This window comes from Giraffa tippelskirchi, chromosome 9 (genome assembly GCF_054371585.1).
Source record: "Giraffa tippelskirchi isolate mGirTip1 chromosome 9, T2T-mGirTip1v1.2.pri, whole genome shotgun sequence".
NCBI classification, from domain to species: Eukaryota; Metazoa; Chordata; class Mammalia; order Artiodactyla; family Giraffidae; genus Giraffa; species Giraffa tippelskirchi.
Genome location: NC_137283.1, coordinates 103,921,667 through 103,942,302, shown reverse-complemented (window position 1 = coordinate 103,942,302; position 20,636 = coordinate 103,921,667). Strand labels below are relative to the sequence as shown.

The 20,636-nt window shown below is 39.8% G+C and overlaps 1 long non-coding RNA gene across 2 annotated transcripts; it reads right to left on the bottom strand.

Moving 5' to 3' along the window:
- Positions 1-6,273: 6,273 nt before the first annotated feature.
- Positions 6,274-8,268, bottom strand: LOC145521254 (uncharacterized). 2 transcript variants are annotated; one of them, XR_014065270.1, is made up of 2 exons: positions 7,636-8,268; positions 6,274-6,532 (listed from the first exon to the last, which is right to left on the bottom strand). It is a non-coding gene; the product is annotated as an uncharacterized LOC145521254 (long non-coding RNA). The 2 variants fall into 2 exon arrangements; XR_014065269.1 differs by having other exon boundaries at positions 7,999-8,268.
- Positions 8,269-20,636: the final 12,368 nt, after the last annotated feature.

Here is a 20,636-nt window from a genome sequence, read left to right as displayed (position 1 = left end):
AGCATGTGAGATGAGTGCAATTGTGTGGTAGTTTGAGCATTCTTTGGCATTGCCTTTCTTTGGGATTGGAACGAAAACTACCTTTTCCAGTCCTGTGGCCACTGCTGAGTTTTCCAAATTTGCTGACATATTGAGTACAGCACTTTCACAGCATCATCTAAAGTCGATTAGTCATGTCCGACTCTTTGTGACCCCATGGACTATACAGTCCATGGTATCCTCCAGGCCAGAATACTGGAGTGGGTAGCCTTTCCCTTCTCCAGGGGATCTTTCCAACCCACGGATCAAATCCAGGTCTCCTGCATTGCAGCGGATTCTTTACCAGCTGAGCTACAAGGGAAGCCCAAACCTTCACTATCAATCACATCAAATGTCTCATTGTCTTTATAATATATTCAACGGTCTGAAACGATCTTGTTCATTTACGCTTTTTGTTTTCCCATTAGAATGCAATTTTCGTAAGTGCAGAAAATTTTCTTATTTTTCTCATGTTAAATTCCCAGTGTCTAGAACATGGATCAGCTAACTTTTTCTGTAAAGGGCCAGGCAGTATATGTTTTAAACTTTGTAGGACATAGTCTTCGTCACAAGTACTCCAGCTATGATTTGTTAGCATAATAGCAGCTTTAGAAAATTACTAATGGGAGTGTGTCTGTGGTTCCATTAAAACTTTATTACTGACCACTGAAATTTAAATTTCATATCATTTTAATGAACCACAAAATATTATTCTTCTTTTGATTTTTCTAATTATTTAAAAATGTGAAAACCATTCTTAGCTCATGGGCTGTGCAAAAACAGGCAGTTGGCTAGATTTGGCCTGCAGGTCATAGTTTGATAGTCCATAATTTGTAATGGCTATTGCTACGCATAGGAGGCTTGCAAGAAAGATGGTTTAACTGTTGAATGAATGAATGAGGAAATACATTTTCCTTGTAAACATTAATAGACTTGTCATCGGCCAAGAGTTAATATGATAACCCATTTTACTGCTTCAGTCCACAAGATGTATTTTCTCTGTCTCCTTGGTTGTTTTGATATTTGTTTATGGGAATCAGATTCAGCATATGATGTGAGGTTCTTACAAGATGAGAAAAACAATTAGGACCTTTCGATTACATGGGGTGTAAAGACCAACTAAATTGAGTTGGATTCTACATTCATGATCAAAACTTACACATTTTACTTCAAAAAGCTTAACCTCTGTGATGAAAAAAAATAATGTAGTGCTCTTCAAATATATACAAAGAGTGAAATAAGGATCATGAGCAAAATGAGAAAAGCCTCAAAGATAATTTTAGAAAAATTATCTAACTCCCTACATCACATATTGGGGAAGGTCTCCTTAAAAAAAGTAGTATTTGAGGAATTTTGAATTACAGCTTTGAAATGGGTCATGTTTACTTTTGTTAGGACTGTTTTCTTGTCTATGACCATATTTCTTAAAATGTTTCCCCTCTACACCTCAAAGTTCAAATAAATAAGAGATTATACTTCTGTTTCTAAGATTAGAACAAACATTAAGTTGAAACAATAAAAGGGAAATAACAATAAAGGTAAAATCCTTTACTCTAAGAAGCAAGTTAAAACCACAAATAAAGGATTAATGCTAAGATACTAAATCATTCTCAAAAAATTATTTCCCCAATAAATCAAATTAAATCATTCATCAGAAGGAAAACATAGATTGTCTTAAGAAAAGGCTTAGTAAAACCTTCAACAGCTCCTGGCAGCAGAAACTTGGCAGAAACATTTGGAATGACAGCATCAGTTTGCACAAGTGTTCAACTGATAGCTGTAAAAAGTATTGAGGCCCTGTTGGAACTAACTGCTGAACTGGGGGACCATAACTTACTTTAGAGTAGCCCAGAACTGTCTGTTTCTAAATTGTCACTTATCAAAGTGAATCACAAAATGGAAAGATGTTTAGTGATTTCTTGGGCTGTCTCTAAGATGTATTTGATAACTCACAGTCTCCCTGATTAATGAAGAAAGTGCACAATGCAGGGTTGGGGTGCTTCTTCTTCTGGAAACTCCAACAGCTGATACTAACATTTATAGCCTTTATAAGCAAAGAAGAAGGAAAGACAGAAGGAATGAAAGATGGGAAGATAATAAGGTGCATGAAATGTGCTTTTCTTTGCAACCACTTTCAATTTGGGGAGTGATACGAAACTTTCTCAACAGTCCTTGTCTGGGTGTACATTTCATCACTTTTCTAAGCTCATGCTTCAACTACTGAGAGCATTTTCAAGGTTTGCTCACCTTTCATTGAGACTTGAGGCAGCTGCATGAAAGCTAAGTTCTGAGTAAACTCAAGACTATTTACAGTTTCAGGTGGAATCAGGTGTTATTCAAGACTAAACATGGCAATTTTACCTGGACTACACATTTAATGGTACATAAATTATTAGGTGCATCAGGAGCGAGGGGAGCTCCATTGCTAGAAGCTGAGTTGCTAGAAACAAGCATACAGTTTAGCTTTCTGTATTTCCCACCTGGAACCCAGCCTGATGTCTAACACATAATGGATACTCATAAGACGTCTTGTACCAAGTGGAAATATACCTAACTATAAGGTGGAATGTGTTTTTTCAGGAAAAGCTGACAGTCTCACTTGAATAGCAAAGCCAATCTTGAGAAAGAAATACAAATCTAGAAGCATCACATGCCCTGATTTCAAACTATATTACAAAGCTATGGTAATCAAAACAGTAGTGTATTCCTATAAAAACAAATAAATCAATGGAACAGAATAGAGAGCCCAGAAATAAACCCACATATGTATGGTCAATTAATTTATAACAAAGGCAACAAGATATACAGTGAGGGAAAGGACAGTCTCTTCAATAAATGGTGCTGGGAATACTGGACAGCCACATGCAAAAGAATGAAATTAGACCACTGTCTTACATTATACACAAAAAATACTCAAATTGATTAAAGATTTGTATGTAAGACCTGAAATCATAAAATTTTTAAAAGAAAACATAGATAATGAGCTTATTAACACCTGTCTTGGCAATAGTTTTTTGGATTTGACACCAAAAGTAGAGGCAACAAAATAAAAAATAAACAAGTGGGACTATAGAAATCTAAAAAGAAGCCATCAACAAAATTAAACCATCAACCTACTGAATGAGAGAAAATACTTTCAAAAAATATAAAGAATTCATGCAAATCAATAGCAAAATAATAATAAATTTAAAATGGGAGGAGAAAAATGAGCAGAGGATCTAGAATAGTCAATTTTTTTTTCCAAAGAAGACATAAAGATATGCAATGGTTGCATGAAAAGATCCTCCGTATTACTAATCATCAGGGAAATGTAAATCAAAACCTATGAAATATTACCTTGCTATTTGGCTGTTACCAAAAAGACAAGAAATAATCAAGAGTTGATGAGGATGTGGAGAAAAGGGAACCCACATACAGTTTTTTAAGAGAATTTTATTTATTTATTTATTGCCTATGCTGGGTCTTTGTTGCTGCAGGGGCTTTTCTCTAGTTAGGGTGAGCAGGGTCTACTCTCTAGTTATGGTGTGCAGGCTTCTCATTGTAGTGGCTTCTCTTGCTGTGGAGCACAGGCTCAATAGTTGTGGTGCATGGGCTTAGTTGGCTTCGTGGCATGTGGGATCTTTCCGGACCAGGGATTTAATCTGTCTCCTGCATTTGCAAGTGGATTTTTTACTACTGAGCCACCAAGGAAGCTCCAAGTGCATTGTTGGTGGGAATAAAAATTAGTGCAACCACTATGGAAAGTGGCATAGAGGCTCCACAAAAAATTAAAAATACCGTATGATCCAGCAATTCTACTTCTGGGTACTTATCTGGTGAAAATAAAAACACTAATTCAAAAAGATATATGCCTTCCCTGTGCTCCTTCCCCACTCCCATGTTTTTTGCAACATTGTTTACAATAGCCAAGATATGGAAATAACCTTAAGTATCCCTTGATATATGAATGAATAAAGATGATGTGGCATGTATATAAAATTAAGTCTCTCTCTCACAACAGAGATGTGTGCCTCTCAGTTCAAGAGCTTATAAGAAAGTGAAGATAACTATACTTACACTGCCTGATATTACCAAAAACAGTAAGACCTGATAAAACTTAGGCTTTCTCTACATCAACTACTGGTAGCCATTAGCCCACTAGCGGAAACATAGAAGGTAATGAAGATGATGGAAAGGTCTGAAATAAGAAAGGCAGTTCAAGTGGAGGTTAAGAATTTCTTTGAGTCTTTATAGAGAAAGGTTATCAGGGATTTGCAGAGAGAACATTTCCTTGATAAGAAAGTGCTTAAGGGCAATCCTAGTCAATTAGAATCTGTTTTCTTAAGATTAGAAGTTGACATTTTGATTGTAGTATAATTAAAATTATCTTAACACTTTGCAAACTGAATACAGAAAAACACTAAACACAAAACTGAGTAATTGGGAAAGAGAAAAAAAATAGGGAAAAAATAGACTAGAGAAAGTAGAGTTCTTCAACCTCTTATTTTACAAATAAGGAAATTGAGTCTAAGACAGTTTAAATGATATTGAAGTTTAATTAGCAAATTAGTTTTTGGGTATCAGACTGGCTGCTAATGAAAGGAATTTCCAACCAAGGTGATGTGTGGTCTAGAAGAGGCATTTTGAGCAGGCAGAATGTCCAATGTCCTTCAAAACAAACCCTGTTTATATAGAGTGAAGTTGTTTTGAGAAAAACACACTATGCAAATATATCTTAAAATTCTAAAGCCAACTTTAAAGGCCATTATGAACACAACGCAACAAGAGATAGCCCCACTCATGGCATTCTTTAGGTTTGTTCTGGTTATTTGTGTTGTATAGCCAAACTGCATTGGCAAAAATTAGGCAAGAAAAAAAAAATATTATCTGTACAATTCAAAAGAAAGTTGACCCAAATTACCAAATATAGAATTACTTCCATTTTCCATTTCACAGCCATATATTATTTTAAAATCCCTGGAATGGAATGCACTGTTACTTTGATGACTTCACACACACACACACACACAGTGAAGCCAAATCTCTCTCCCCACAAGCAAGGAAAAGAAATACCTGTTTCCATGGTTAACCCCAGAAGGACATCTCCATTTCCATTAGGACTTTCTTGCTTGCTGTTTCCAGAATGACTGGCTTCCAAAGTAGTATTCACTGACCAAAGTCAAGATGTCCCTCCCAATAAAATGAAGGCAAATCTAAAATCTGAAGCGGGCACAAGGGGAGGGAGGTGGAGAAGGAGAGGTCCTAGAGCGACACCCCACCATGTGCGGCTGGCAGTGGGCAGGACCCAGCAGAACAGGGCAGGACATAGCGGCAGTCTTCGATCCCGGAAGGAGAGTGGAGATTACCACTTACGGGGGGGAACTGACCTCAGCTTGGCTCATGGGTTACCAGGGAAACTAGCAGGGGACACGCCCCTCACCACCCCCTTTGAAAAGCTATCAGGTGGAGATGTTCTGATGGATTAAAATTATCATCAGCTGGGGCAGGAGCAAGTGTGGAGGAAGGTCAGTCATGTGAGCAAGTGTAGGTGAAGTAGGCACTGGGTGAGCAAGGGATGTACAGAGAGAAAGAGAACACCTACCTTGGGTGGCCTGAATGATCTGCCTATATGAACAAGCTGTTACATTTTTTATTAATCTAACTTAAGATCTCTTAAGCAGGGTGAATGCTATAACTCTTTGATATTTAAACTGATTTCTTTGAATAATTTCTGAGTCATTTTTTCCAACTCAGCCATGTTTATACACACCGATGTGTCAACTTACTAAGGTCACAAATACTCTCCATTCCCATGTGGGGGATGGGAAGTATCAGCATCTCAAAGAGGAAATCTGTAATTATTATTAGCAGTGACCATTGTGTTGAGTATCTCCTCTGTGTAGATTACCAGGGTAACTATGTAAGAACTTAGATATACAAAATGTGTCCTGTTCTTCAGACTAATTAGGAAAGCAAATCATGTGTATAAAAAAGATAAGAGCAGAAACAACACAGTGCAAGGGGACCAAACTCAGAGAAAGCACTACAGGTTGTAAAAGTTACAGGTGTTTGCTAAGCAAAAAATCAGAAGTTCCCAAGGGCCAAAGAGGTGACTGTTTCCTTAATTACCCCGATTCAGGGAAGCCCTAAGTAAGGTTTCCCAAACCTCTTTTAAACACATGGTTCCAGGTTCTACAGCATTTAATTCCCATCATTTAAGTGACTCAGCTGATTCAGGGAAGGGGGGTGAGGAGCAGTGAAGAGTGAATTTCAAAGTAGTGTAAAGATAGGAAGCAGTTTGCCTTTATTTACGAAAGACATCTCAAAATTACAGAATTATTTTCTGAAGGCTTTCTCGTCAGTCTGCCTTGGGCAAGAAGGCAGCTGACTTGATGTTGCTTCTTTTCTCCCGCTGCCATTTTCAGCACATCCTGTAGATGGATTTTCTCTAAGAATTAAAGTCACACCAGCTGGGTCCACACTAGAAACCAGCAGGTGGATCTGTCATCCAGCAGGTCCCAAGCATGGCCAGACTCTGGAGAGTGAAGGAAAGTTTCCTTAAAAACAAAGCATATGAAACACCCCAAACCAAAAGCCACTTGCTGGGGCACTCAGCAACATTTCCCAAACTTTCCTCACTCAAGTTGTATCTATGTGAAACCATGCTCTATATGAAAAATTAAAAAAAAATATGTCTCAATAATCTAGTATTTACATATGTCTGGATGACTAAACTTTCCAGTTTTCATCCAAACATGAGATTGGAGTTTATAATACTTACCTAACTAGTCACTAAATTTGACACTTTCAGGGTCTGATATCAGTTTACAGTAACAATAATTCATTTGAAATGGTACACAGGCACCACATAATCATATTGTAAATTAAGACATTTTCCTAAAATGGAATATAGTTTATAGAGAACTCTGACAATGAGGTTGTATGATTAAGTGGGAAGACAAATTGGGAAGATTAATCACTGAGATTAAAGAGTGAAGTGGAGATTAAAATATTCTGCCTCCTGGCAAGAACTGGTTGGTAGATGAATCTAAATGGTTTCAAACTATACATTCTAAACAAATTGAAATTTTAAACGTAACATTATTGAGTGTCTACCCCATCCCCAACTAGCTGGGTCTTTCAACTTCCTTTGCTTTTTTTCTCACTTGCAGAATGTAAAAAATAGTATCATACTTGCTCTGACTACCTTACAAAATTACCTGGGGATTGTTATTAAAAGAGCATAAAAGTGCTTCAAAAACTTAAAAGTACTTTGCAAATGCTAAAGTTAAAAAAATACAGCATAATTAGCCATCTTGCTTTAAAATAAAAAAGGAGTATAGTATTATTTTAAAAGTATGGCTTGATTATAACTATCTTTATTTGTACGAAAGAGTTAAATAGAATACTGAATTTTCCACTTTGTAGTATACTTAACAAATCCTCATCATCAAAGAAAATAAATGTGCTATCACATTTATTATTACTACTTTTTAAAAAATATAGTCACACTCATATGCTATTTCCTTTCAATTTTTTTCATTTCCATAGACTCATGAAAATAAAATGACTTTGGTACGTGAAACTATCTTTTAAGAAAGTAGAATTAATGTTTGTATTTTCCCTTAAAGTACTGACCAAAATCCTGAGTAAATTCCATGGATGATGTTTGTAGTCATCTCAATTTTACCTCCTAAAAGAGTAAATCTACATATTTTTCTTCCCTAAATTTAAAATTGCTCTTCCATATTAGTTCCTATTCTTGAAATACTAGTAAAACAATAAAGGATACTACTAACAATCATTGTTTTTTATGCACCCTAGGCAGTGGACTGAGCCCTTTACTTGTTTATCATTTTATATTAACTTTATATATACGTCCTTACTGTACAGGGAGGAAAAATGAAGCCAGACAGGTTAAGCAACTTGCTCAGTGTCATACAGCTAGAACTAGAACGAGGTAGATCCCAAGTGTACAGTGAATCCTTGGCACAATATTACCTGTCTTTCTCAATATTTCTGTCTCAAGGCAGGTAAATTTTACTTCATTCAATGAAAGTCATCTATCTTGGTTACAGGTAGTTATACTTCTTGTTTAATAAGCTTTGTTCAGTGAGTCACAGAATTTAATTACTTTCTAAATAAGCTCCAAAGTCACTTTTACCATCACAGCTGTTCCTATCAAACAGTGGGTCTAGATACAGAAGTGAGGTTCCACTGACGTGCACCCCATGTTACCTCCTTTTCCTGACACCCTTGCTCCTGAGCTCTAAGAATACTCTGCTGCCGTGGCGATCTGGTGATCCACCGCTCGAGGTTCCACTGGAGAGTTACAGTCTTCTGAAATCTTTGACATTGAAATAGAACACGGAAAACATCATCTCAGCAGTTAGATACTCTTTCTTTTTTTCTCTACGCTCCATTCATAAATCCAAGTATCAGTCCTATATTAAATCTGAAGGATCATTACATTAATGATTAATTTGTAAAGATCTAAAACTAAAAAGAGGCTTTATCTGAAGTCTACCTGCATGATTTTTGTGGCCACTTCCTCATTCACCAACATTTAAAGGATACAGGCAGTATTCAGTCCTTGAGTTACTTATACAGTTTTTTCTGTGCTGATCTTGAACTGTAGAACCAGATAAGCCTAAGCTCAGTGTCTAAAGATGATAATAAAGTAAGACTTACTAGTTCTTCAAAGTGCCCAGTATTCCCCATGGTAAATACTGATAGAGAGATACTTTCTTAAACTGTTCCCAGATGATTAAATTTTAAGGAACTTTGAGAGCAGAGGACAAAACAAATATGTTTACTGTTCGTAAATCTTGGTCCAAGTTTTAACCTGGAAAGTTTAAATTAACAAAATAAAATTCTGCAAACCCTACCAAGATGGAGAACTGAACCTACATACTTTGGCTAAATGGCTTTATATCTGGTTTTTGTTTTGCTTCATTTCCCTTAAAGGCCAGGCCCTTAAGACTAACATGCAAATCAGTTAAGAGTGAAAACATATAGAAGTTGTTGAATGAATGAAAATTATTCTACCATGAGCTAAGACCAAGAATGGGGATTCAGGGAAACCCCAACCACAATGAACAGAGAGGTCCACTGAAAGTAGAGGGGCTAATTATGAAGGACAAATCAGTAAAGAGAGAAGCAGCCTCTGCGTGGTGAGTTGAGCATCAGCTGTGGAGGACAGCCCCCACTAGGTTCTGCACGGGACAGTTCCTGTTTGCCCTTGTTACTGTTTGTCTTAAGCTTGATGGAGCCGTATACCTTGGTGTTACTCAAGCATAAATAAGCTTCATTTTACCAAGATTTTCAACAGCATGTATGTGTAGTTCTTTCACCCTTTAATCCACTTGGGACTAATTTGTGCTCCACAATGCTTAGCGGCAGGAAGCCTGTAAAAATTTCATCCCAAATCCTTGACAGCTTCAGAAGTTGGTATGTTTGCTTCAGGATGTCCAAAACAATTCTGGAACTTCATCACTGTAGAAGTTAACTTAAAACCTGACCTATTTTGAAAAGTGAAAGCGTCAAGTTTTTCCTCTTGCCTGCTTCCTCCAGATCAGGCCAGAAAATCCATGTGGAACTATTAAACTGGATCTTCACAGGATTTACGCAGGCAGTGAGAGACCCACATGTCCACAAACTTGAGAGCCTCGGACAGGAGGTTGCAAGCCTGCAGGCCTCACATTCACAGCCGTGGCTGGCAAGTAAACACTCATGGGGTAGGGTTGCAATTCCCAGGAGGCAAGGCCACAGGTTAGAGTTTCCAGAGGCAGCCGGTGGCTCCCCACAGCTTCCCTGCTCCTCCATCCTTCAGCCCCAGGGGAAAAGTGAAAAGGGCTCTGCTTACCAGTCAAGCCACACAGACAGATACCAACTGCTCACAGGGCAGTCCAGCCCCAACTGCAAGAGAACAGCTGCTCCCTTAGAGACCTGTATGCCAACAAACTCTAATAATACAGACAGGCCCTAACTAGAAAGTTGTCTGAATTCCCTGTGGAGAGGGACCATGTCTGTTATGTTGCTATACGATAATATGGGGAATGCTGCTAAGTCACTTCAGTCGTGTCCGACTCTGTGCGACCCCACAGATGGCAGCCCACCAGGCTCCCCCGTCCCTGGGATTCTCCAGGCAAGAACACTGGAGTGGGTTGCCATTTCCTTCTCCAATGCATAAAAGTGAAAAGTGAAAGTGAAGTCGCTCAGTCGTGTCCGACCCTTAGCGAACCCATGGACTGCAGCCTACCAGGCTCCTCTGTCCATAGGATTTTCCAGGCAAGAGTACTGGAGTGGGTTGCCATTTCCTTCTCCGAATATGGGAAATGGCCAGCTAATAATATGGGGAATGGCCAGCTAATAATGATTAAGCACTTTCTCTAAGTCAGGCACGCTTCAGAGCAGTTTTACACATTATAATTCATTTAATCTTTATAACAATCCTTTGAGGTGAAGGATTCTATTTTTTTTTTTTTTTTTTTGTCCCCATGACCCAGCATGTCCACAAGGTACTTGGTACATGATAGTCTTGAGATAAACATCTGCTAATTGAATCTAAAAAAGTAAGAAATCACCACTCCATATAAATAATATTATAGATAGGAGGGTAGCTTCTTAGACCAGCTCATAAAATCTATTCAACCCATTTGTATCTTTTTTAATGAATTTAACACTATTTCATTTAAACTTAATAATCATTAGGCACGCACGCTCAGTCACTTCAGTTGTGTCCAACTCTTTGAGACCTCATGGGCTGTAGCCCACAAGTCTCCTCAGTCCATGGGATTCTCCAGGAAAGAATGTTAAATCCAAAGATATTTTAACTCAGTTCAGTTCCTATTTACTAGTTTTTCTAAAGATACACATACATTTCCTATTTATTAGTTTTTCTAAACATATATGTACACTCAGTAGGTAAATCTGCTAAACTTCAACCAGGACCCAACCAACAAAAGTTTCTTCGTAAACCAATATCCTTCTCTGCTGAATACTTAGGTAAAATATCAACTGCTGCTGCTAAGTCACTTCAGTCGTGCCCGACTCTGTGTAACCCCATAGATGGCAGCCCACCAGGCTCCCCCGTCCCTGTGATTCTCCAGGTAAGAACACTGGAGTGGGTTGCCATTTCCTTCTCCAATGTATGAAAGTGAAAAGTGAAAGTGAAGTCGCTCAGTCGTGTCCGACCCTTAGGGACCCCATGGACTGCAGCCTACCAGGCTCCTCTGTCCATGGGATTTTCCAGGCAAGAGTACTGGAGTGGGTGCCATTGCCTTCTCTGAAATATCAACTAAAAAGAAGTAAAACTAGGAGTTTTATTCCAATATTCTAGTAACTCATTTTCAGTGTATCATTTGATGGTCAACACAAATTCAACCTAATTTTCTGTCACTATCCAATTGATAAAAATGTTGCTGCAAAGTCTTTAATCACCAAGAAAGGCTTGATTATATCCACTACCACTAATTCTGAAGAATCAACTGTAAGCTTTTTAGAAAGATTTTCAACAAAAGTTGGAAACAGGATTTTTTTCTTTCAGTTAAGCCTCTGCCAATCCAAAAAAAAAAAGGAATAAGAAGAATCCTCAAATTCCTTGAAAATTCTTCTTCACTGAGGTTTTATTGCATATGGAAATTTCTGTAGTAAGAAATGAATAATAAAATAATTATATTCTTGACAAAATATCTGCCAGGAAATTCCTTTAAATGGCAATTTCTCTGCTGAATTTAAAATATAATTTGTTTTACAAAAATATAATTTTCAAATCGGTCAGAATCCATCTGTTGCATGAGGTACTTCCCGTTGGTTTACTTCCTGTGCAGGGGGACCCGGCTGTACCCCTTCCAAAGGTACATCTGCAGCCAAAGAATAACTGAAATCCTGGGAAAAATCTGCCTTAATTACATTTTTTTGGAGAAAAGGATGAGATTTTTTTTTTTCCTCTCTCTCTGCATTTGGAACTGGTTATTATGTCATTTTAAAGAACTTGTTCTCAAAGGAACTATGACACAGGAAGGGGGGCGGGGGAGTGGCACCCACAAACCGAAACAGAGTGGAGTCCCGAGGCCTCCTGCCCTGCCTCTCTGAACAGAACACACTCGGCTCGGTTTCTGTGGCCACGCTGGGCTGGCCAACTACCGCTGGCTGCCTGGAGCTTTGGGAGCCCCAGACTGTGTTTGCTGATAAGTAAATGCATTATTGCTTATCAAATCTGCATCCTTTTTCAATGTGCAGAATATTTCCGTATGTCATACAAAATTCTGCGTTGGAAATATCCTCGAACAGATTTAGGTAGGAATTCCTAGGGAGCTGATTCTCTCTTCATTACACCAAATTATCCATCCACAGTCTCTTTGACGTTCCTCATAACTGACTCCCTGATGATGATTGTATTATTTCTTGCCACAACAGATGCAGTGATCCACTGATCCAGTTTAAAACTAAATCCCTGGTTCAAATCTGGAACTCAGAATGAGGCTTTTTCCTCTCAAACTTGAGCATGCATGAAAATCACTAGGAAGGCTTGTTAAAACCAGACTGCTGGGCCTAACCCCAGAGTTTCTGATTCAGTTGGTCTGGTTTGGGGTCCAGAAATCTCATTTCTAACAAGTTCCCAGGTGATGCTGCTGCTAGTCTAGAGACTATCCTTTGAGGACCACTGTTTTCAGCAACTTGGCTGTTTTGCTAAGAATATAAACTCACTAGGTGTGCATGGATAAAGCTGGCTTTAATCAGCCTAAGTACCCATAGACTCAGGAGAAAGGATAGACTGTTCCTTTCCCAGGAGAGAGTAGAGAATAACAGTTTCCACAGATCCAAGTGAGAGAAGCTGTCAGCCTTGTCTGAGCAATTCTGCCAGGGCTTCTAGTGGAAGGAGTACCACACAAACTGGAGCGTATGTCAGGTCACTCCCATCCCCCCTGGATAAGAGAGGCCTGCAGAACTTCTTTTAACAGTGCCTATGACGAGGAAGGGGCTGGTGTCCCAAGTATAAGTAACGGAACAAGTTTTCTAAGCTATATTGCTACAAGTCTATGTCTTGTATTTCAAATATTTGCACATAAATCCAAATTTTTGAATCATAACTAAATTATACTACCTTGTTTGTACCTTAAGGCCTGTAAGTTCTGATTTAGGAGACAGTGTGTTAATCAAAGGGACAAAGTCTAGTTATCAAATGGTATTTGCATAATAGATCTAAGCCTCAGAAAAGGATTGCCCAGAGGGCCCATTCTAATTCTAAAAGAGATTATCAGTCCCAAACACTACTATGTATTTAGCATGTGTATACAGACATGTATTATTACTCATATGCAATTCTATTTTAGACTAAATATTCAGCTATCTCCTAGTTCTGAAGAAGTATTCATTTATCACCATTCAGGGCCATCCAATCATTTATTAAGCCAATCCTGAGCTAAGCAGCATGAATAGAGGTTGCCAGCCCAATACAGGCCCTCATCATTTCATTAGGCCTGGATTAATACAAAGTCTTCTTCATTGATCTTAATCGATTGAGATATCCCCTACTTTTAAATTTCCATGACTCCTTAGCTTCATAAAATGGCTTCCCTCTGTATATCCAATGTCATCTCTCACTACCCACCCACCCAATGCCCAAGGACACTACACTCTGACAACATAGCAACCCTCCCCTTCCACTGCCCCAGGTTAGTATTCCTAAAACAGTTAGGAATTAGGGGTAAATTCAGTTCAGTTCAGTCACTCAGTCGTATCTGACTCTGTGACCCCATGGACTGCAGCATGCATCAAGTCAGTAACAACCTTATTCAAAAACCTAGTGATGCCTCACTGCCTACAGGGCTAAGCTCAGGAATGGTTTTTACATTTTTAAAATAGTGTACAAAAAAAGAAAGAGATGCAACAGAGACCATATGTGGCCCACGCAGCCTGAAATACACACTCTGCAGCTTTTGCTCTTACAGAAAAGTGTTTGCTGACCCCATTCCAGAGCAGTCTCTCTGTACCATTCTACATGCTTCACACTGATGCAAACTCGCCTACTGTCATTCTGTTGTCTGTTTGTCTTGCCTTCCAAAATAGGCAATGCACGCTTTGGGAAGGGAAATATGAAGTCAGCTTCACACAGAGCAGAGTGTACATGACACAGAGGTCTTAATAAATGCTGATATCATTGAGCTGGCTCAGCTGTCTTTAGTGTTCTCAGAAGTAAATTTCTCAGAAGTTGGGTCTCTCCCATGTACCTCCCATTGGTTTACGTTTTTCTTCTCAGTACAAGTTAGCTTCGCTTTAGAATTACTAACAGCATTCTTTGACCTCATTGACTATTCACTTGTGTGAATCACAATTAAATGTGTTTTGGATTTGGTGACCAAGAATACTCATAGATAGAAGATTTCTGTGACAGGCCTCTGGTAGGTGGCCTTTAAGATGGCCTCCATCCTGCTAGTCAGCCCTTATGCAGTTGCTCCCCTGAATGCCTGGGACCCAGTGACTGGCTTCTAACAAACAGAATATAGCAGGAGTAATAGGATGTCACTTCCAAGATCAGATTACAAAATGACTGTCACAACTCACAGACTTAGAAAATGAACTTATGGTTACTGGAGGGAAGGGCGGCAGGGAGGAGTAAGTTCAGTTCAGTTCAGTCGCTCAGTCGTGTCTGACTCTTTGCAACCCCGTGGACTGCAGCACGCCAGGCTTCCCTGTCCATCACCAACTCCCGGGGCTTACTCAAACTCATGTCCATTGAGTCAGTGATGCCATCCAACCATCTCATCCTCTGCCGTCCCCTTCTCCTCCTGCCTTCAGTCTTTCCCAGCATCAGGGTCTTTTCCAATGAGTCAGTTCTACACATCAGGTGGCCAAAGTAATGGAGTTTCAGCTTCAGCATCAGTTCTTCCAATGAATATTCAGGACTGATTTCCTTTAGGATTGACTGGTTTGATCTCCTTGCAGTCCAAGGGACTCTCAGGAGTCTTCTCCAAAACCACAGTTCAAAAGCATCAATTCTTTGGCACTTAGCCTTCTCAGCTTTCTTTACAGTCCAGCTCTCACATCCATACGTGACTACTGGAAAAACCACAGCTTTGACTAGACGGGTCTTCGTTGGCAAAGTAACGTCTCTGCTTTTTAATATGCTGTGTAGATTGGTCATAGCTTTTCTTCCAAGGAGCAAGCATCTTTTAGGGAGTGTAGAACTGACACTGCTATATTCAAAATGGAAAACCAATGAGGATCTACTGTATAGCACAGGGACCTCTGCTCAATATTATGTAACAACATAAATGGGAAAAGAATTTGAAAAAGTATATATATATATATGTATATATATATACACATATATATGTATATATATATATACATATATATATACATATATATGTGTATATATATATAACTGTATCACTTTGCTGTGCACCTGAAATTAATTGATTAACTTTGTTAATCAACTATTGTTGTTGTTTGGTCACTCAAACTAGAGTTTGATCAGATTAATGTCCATTGAGTCAGTGATACTATTTAACCATCTCATCCTCCGCCACATGCTTCTCCTCCCGCCCTCAATCTTTCCCAGCACGAGGGACTTTTTCAATGAGTCACTCTTCACATCAGTTGGCCAAAGTATTGGAGCTTCAGCATCAGTCCTTCCAATGAATATTCAGGGTTGACTTCCTTTAGGAATGACTGGTTTGATCTCCGAGCAGTCCTACAGACTCACAAGAATCTTCCCCAACACCACATTTCGAAAGCATCAATTCTTCAGCGCTCATTCTTCTCTATGGCCCAACTCTTATATCCATACATGACTACTGGAAAAACCATAGCTTTGACTAGACAGACCTTTGTCAGCAAAGTGATGTCTTTGCTTTTTAATCAACTACACTCTAATATAAAAATAAAAAAGTTTTAAAAAATGTCTGTCACTTCTCTCTTGGGGGCTGTCTCTTCTGTGTTGGATCACTTGCTCTTGGGGAAGCCAGCAGTCCTAATGAGAGATCGAGGAGGAGCTCCTTCCAAGCTCACTCTTATGGCTGCTGACGGCCCTCAGATGATCTGTTTCCAAACTCACTCTAGTGAGGCTCTGATGAAAAAGCACGCAGACACACACACACACACAAACACCCTACATGGGCATTTTCTCTCATATACAGTCATGCTATCACAAATAAATTCACAACCACCATTAAGCCAGGAACAAACAAATTGTGCTCTCAGCTTCTAGGGATTGACCATGTCCAGGAAGCCTGGTCTATGTGAGTCATCCTCTTCCCTCCCATCCCCCACATCAGGCTCTGGTTAGGAGCTACTTTCCCAGGCAACAGACCAAATTCTTTGCTATAATCATTGAGAAAAGACTGAATCCAGCTTGGAGCTCACCACAACTTTATACCCAAAAACATCACCACCAAATAATACCAATGTTTCATCAGGAAATATCTTTAAAAAAGAAAAAGCCACTGGACCACCAGGGAAGTCCTAGATGCTACTTTATTTATTTATTTTTTGAATTTTTATTTATTTTACTTTCAGCTGCCCTGGGTCTTCATTGCTGTGTGTGGGCTTTCTCTAGTGCAGTGCACGGGCGTTTCATTGCAGAGACCTCTCTTGTTGCATAGCATGGGCTTCAGTACTTGCAGCACATGGGCTCAGTAGTTCCTCATGGGCTTAGCTGCCCAGCAGTGTGTGGGATCTTCCCAGACCGGGGACTGAATTGGTGTCCCCTGCATTTCAAGGTGGACTCCCAACCACTGGACCACCAGGGAACCCCAGAAAATATCCTTTCTGTGGGATGCTATTCCCAGAGAAGGCTGGCTCAGCCATGCCACTCTCTGGACCCCATGGCTCTGAATCTTCAGATCCTCATTTTGAGGTCTGCTGAGTTGCTTTTCCCCAGAAATGAGTCCAGGCAACACTGTGCTGGGGCTGGAAGTAAGCTGGAAGGATATGAGCTATAAGCTTTGGAGCCAGACAGAGCAGCGGTGGGGATTAAATAATATAATGTGTTAAGTGCCAATACTCAGGGTACCAGACCCCAAAAATGTGCTAAGCCACTAAGGGGATGTCACCATTCCCTGCAGTAAGTTGGCCGCCTCCTCATCCACCTTCTCCCCCTTTCCCTTTCCTCCTCCCCTTCTTTCCTTTTTCTCCTCCTCTTTCTTTCCCACTTCTTTTTCCTCTTGCTTCTCTTCCTCTAGTCACCACCACCTAATTTCAGCCCGCTTGCTCTTTACTTTCTGTGCTCTAGAAAAATCTGCTCTCACATCTTTTGGCTGAACTCAAAGGATTGAATAACAGGTTTAGGTATGCTTTTCCCAACGATATTTATGCATTAACAGATATTAACTGTATGTTTGCTCCCAGACACTGGGAGGCATTTGTGTGTCCCAATGTCATCTGCAGACGCTGAAGTCAGACTGCCTCTACTCAAATTCTACCTCCTCCACTCACTACTGTGTGACCTGGGGCAAAGGAATTAACACCTCTACATTTATAGCCTCCTCCTCTGTAAAATAAAATCATTATCCCAGCACTGCGATAAAAGCAAATGAGAAAATTCAAGTGACATTCTTAGAAAAGCTCTGGACACTGAAATGGAAGCTTCATGAAGGCAGAGACAGTCCACTAGGCTCATGGCTGTGCCTATGACTTAGAACAGAGCTCAGTACAAAGTAGAGGCTCAAACACTGTTTGAATGAATGAGCATGTGGTATGCATGTACCTACTATGATACTTATTATGCTTTTTTAATGCAAAGATTAACAAACAGGTTATCCACTTGCCTTTTTTAAAATAAAAACAACTTGAATACAAAGTTAGAAAATTAAACTCTTTATGTTTCAATTTTAAGCAGAGTTAAAAAGTCAAACTCTGTAGAAAGGACAAAATGAAAAATAAGAGTCAACTGTTCCATTTTCTCCAGACCTTTTCCCCAAAGGAAGCCACTATAATAAGTTTCTCATAAATGTTTTATGCATATATTATAGACAACTGCTGAGACAAACACTGAAGCCCTGACGGAAAATTTCAGAAGTCAGAGAGTGCCAAGTAGAAGCTGAACACAATTTGGGAGCAAACTCTAGGGTATTCTGTGACCCCTGAGATCAGATGGTATCCACCACTCGGTGCAAGCAAGTGGCACCTTGGTGATTCTTGGAAGCACCTACAAATGCCCACACTGTGTCTCTTTTTTCTGATCACAAGATGTAAGAACCATGATTAAATCATTTTTATGCTGTTCTACCTTCTTGGACTACAATAATGTTGCCCCTTACAGCACTCAGAGTTCACCATATTGATTGATTAGCAGTATCTGTTGTGGGCACAGAAAAATACAATATTGCAGACACCATAGCAGAGTCTATTTCTTGTACTGAATAAGGTAGTCATTTGATTCCTGATTCACTTTGGGATCCTTGACTGCTTCTCTGGTGGCTCAGATGATAAAAAAGTCTGTCTGCAATGCAGGAGACCTGGGTTCGATCCCTGGATCAGGAAGATCCCCTAGAGAAGGGAATGTCTACCCACTCCAGTATTGTGCCTGAAGAATCTAGACAGAGGAGGCTGGTGGGCTATATAGTCCATGGGGTCACAAAGAGTTGGACATGACTAAGCAACTAACACACATGGGTTCCTTGGAATATAACTAGAGTGTGACTCATTACCCTTATCATAATCAAATTAGGACTTGGCTCAGTTCCAAGTGAGGGAAATGGAACACCAAGAGATAAAAGGAAGAAAGAATTTTTGGTTCACATAATTCAGGGAAAAGTTGCAGCTGGATCCACATTCTCTAACAGTTTCACTAGAAATGTGTCTCCATCCTCAGCCCCAACTGACTCGGGGCTTTATCTTACAGCAGAATCACCTTTGTGGTGGGGATTCCCAGGTGGCACAGTGGTAAAAAAATTTGCCTGCCTGCCAATGCAGGAGACACAAGAGATGCAGCTTTGATCCCTGCGTCGGGAAGATCCCCTGGAGCAGGAAATGGCAAGCCACTGCAGTATTCTTGCCTGGAGAATTACATGGACAGAAAAGCCTGGTGTGCTACAGTCCATGAGGTTGCAAAGAGTCACTGAGTGACTAAGGATACACGTACACCTTTGTGGTATTAAGATTGTCCTCAACAGTGTTACTTTCAGTTTTCACTTTCATGCATTGGAGAAGGAAATGGCAACCCACTCCAGTGTTCTTGCCTGGAGAATCCCAGGGACGAGAGAGCCTGGTGGGCTGCCGTCTATGGGGTTGCACAGAGTCGGACACGACTGAAACGACTTAGCAGCAACAGCAGCAACAGTGTTAGGCTTATAACCCACTATGCTAGCTTAGCAACCAGCAGAATGGATGTCTCATTCCCAGTAGTATCAGTAAATGACCTACAGACCCTGTAGACATACTGAGTATCTTGGATCGCATGCCCATCATCATCACCACAGCCAAGCAGACAAACCGCACAGGATGGTCAGATCTGAGACACAGACCCAACTCGCCTTGATACCAAGGAGTAAAATCGCCTCTATCTGAACAACATGTTCTGGGACAATGGTGACCTCTCCCCCAAATAATCTGGATGTGGCTAACAGAAGAAGGAAGAATGGATACAAGACAGGAAAAACAACAGATCTACACACTAGGGTTCTTCCAATTTAATAAGTATGAAGGGAGCAGTAGCAGAGACATGTTGGCCAGCCTGCATAGATGCTTCACTGGATTTGCTCACCCAACCTAGGCATCAAAAAGTCAGGGGAATGGGAGATCAGTAGCACTGGCATCATGGGGCATTTGAAAAAAAGTCAGCTCTTTTGTTTTAAAATAGGAAGTTGCTGCCATTCAGATGCCTAGAAATAGAATACCTTTATCTCCGGGTATACACTGTACTGTATTTACTGAAGCTTATCATAGACTGAAAGAAAGCAAAGACACACAAATGTCAACCTTACATAGGAAAGAAGATATTGAGAAATTGATATTCAAATAAATAATAATTATCCTCAAATTAAAATGTATAATGGCAGGAGGCATTTCTATATGGTAAATAAATTTATTAAGAGTTATCTGGGAGAAAAGGCACCTTTGGACTAGACTAGGTATTTATTTCTATGTTCTTTTACTTCCTCTTTGCTCCAGCTATAAAATGTTAAATTCCAAAGAGCCCAAGATTCTACATCTTAAAGAATCCCCAAGTTAATCTCAAGTAGAAACTTCTGCCACTTTTGACAGAAGTTTTGACAAACTTCTGCAAACCTTTGACAACTTCTAAAGTTGTCAAAACAAAGAGGAGATGATCACCATCACTACTGTAACCCCATTCCCACTTGGAACACCATGGCCAATCTCATGTTTGGCATCGTGGTTCACGTATCAATTTTGTAAACAATAAAACGTGAGCAGCTTCCTTGGTAGCTCAGATGGTAAAGAATCTGCCTGCAATGCAGGAGACATGGGTTTGATCCCTGGGTCAGGAAGATTCCCTGGAGAAGGAAATGGCAATCCATTCCAGTATTCTTGCCTGGGAAATCCCATGGACTGAGGAGCCTGGCAGGCTACGGTCCATGAGATCACAAACAGTTGGACACAACTGAGCAGCTAACACACATACAGCATATGAAGGATCTAGACTATATGCTTTGTTTGCTGAACTATTGTGA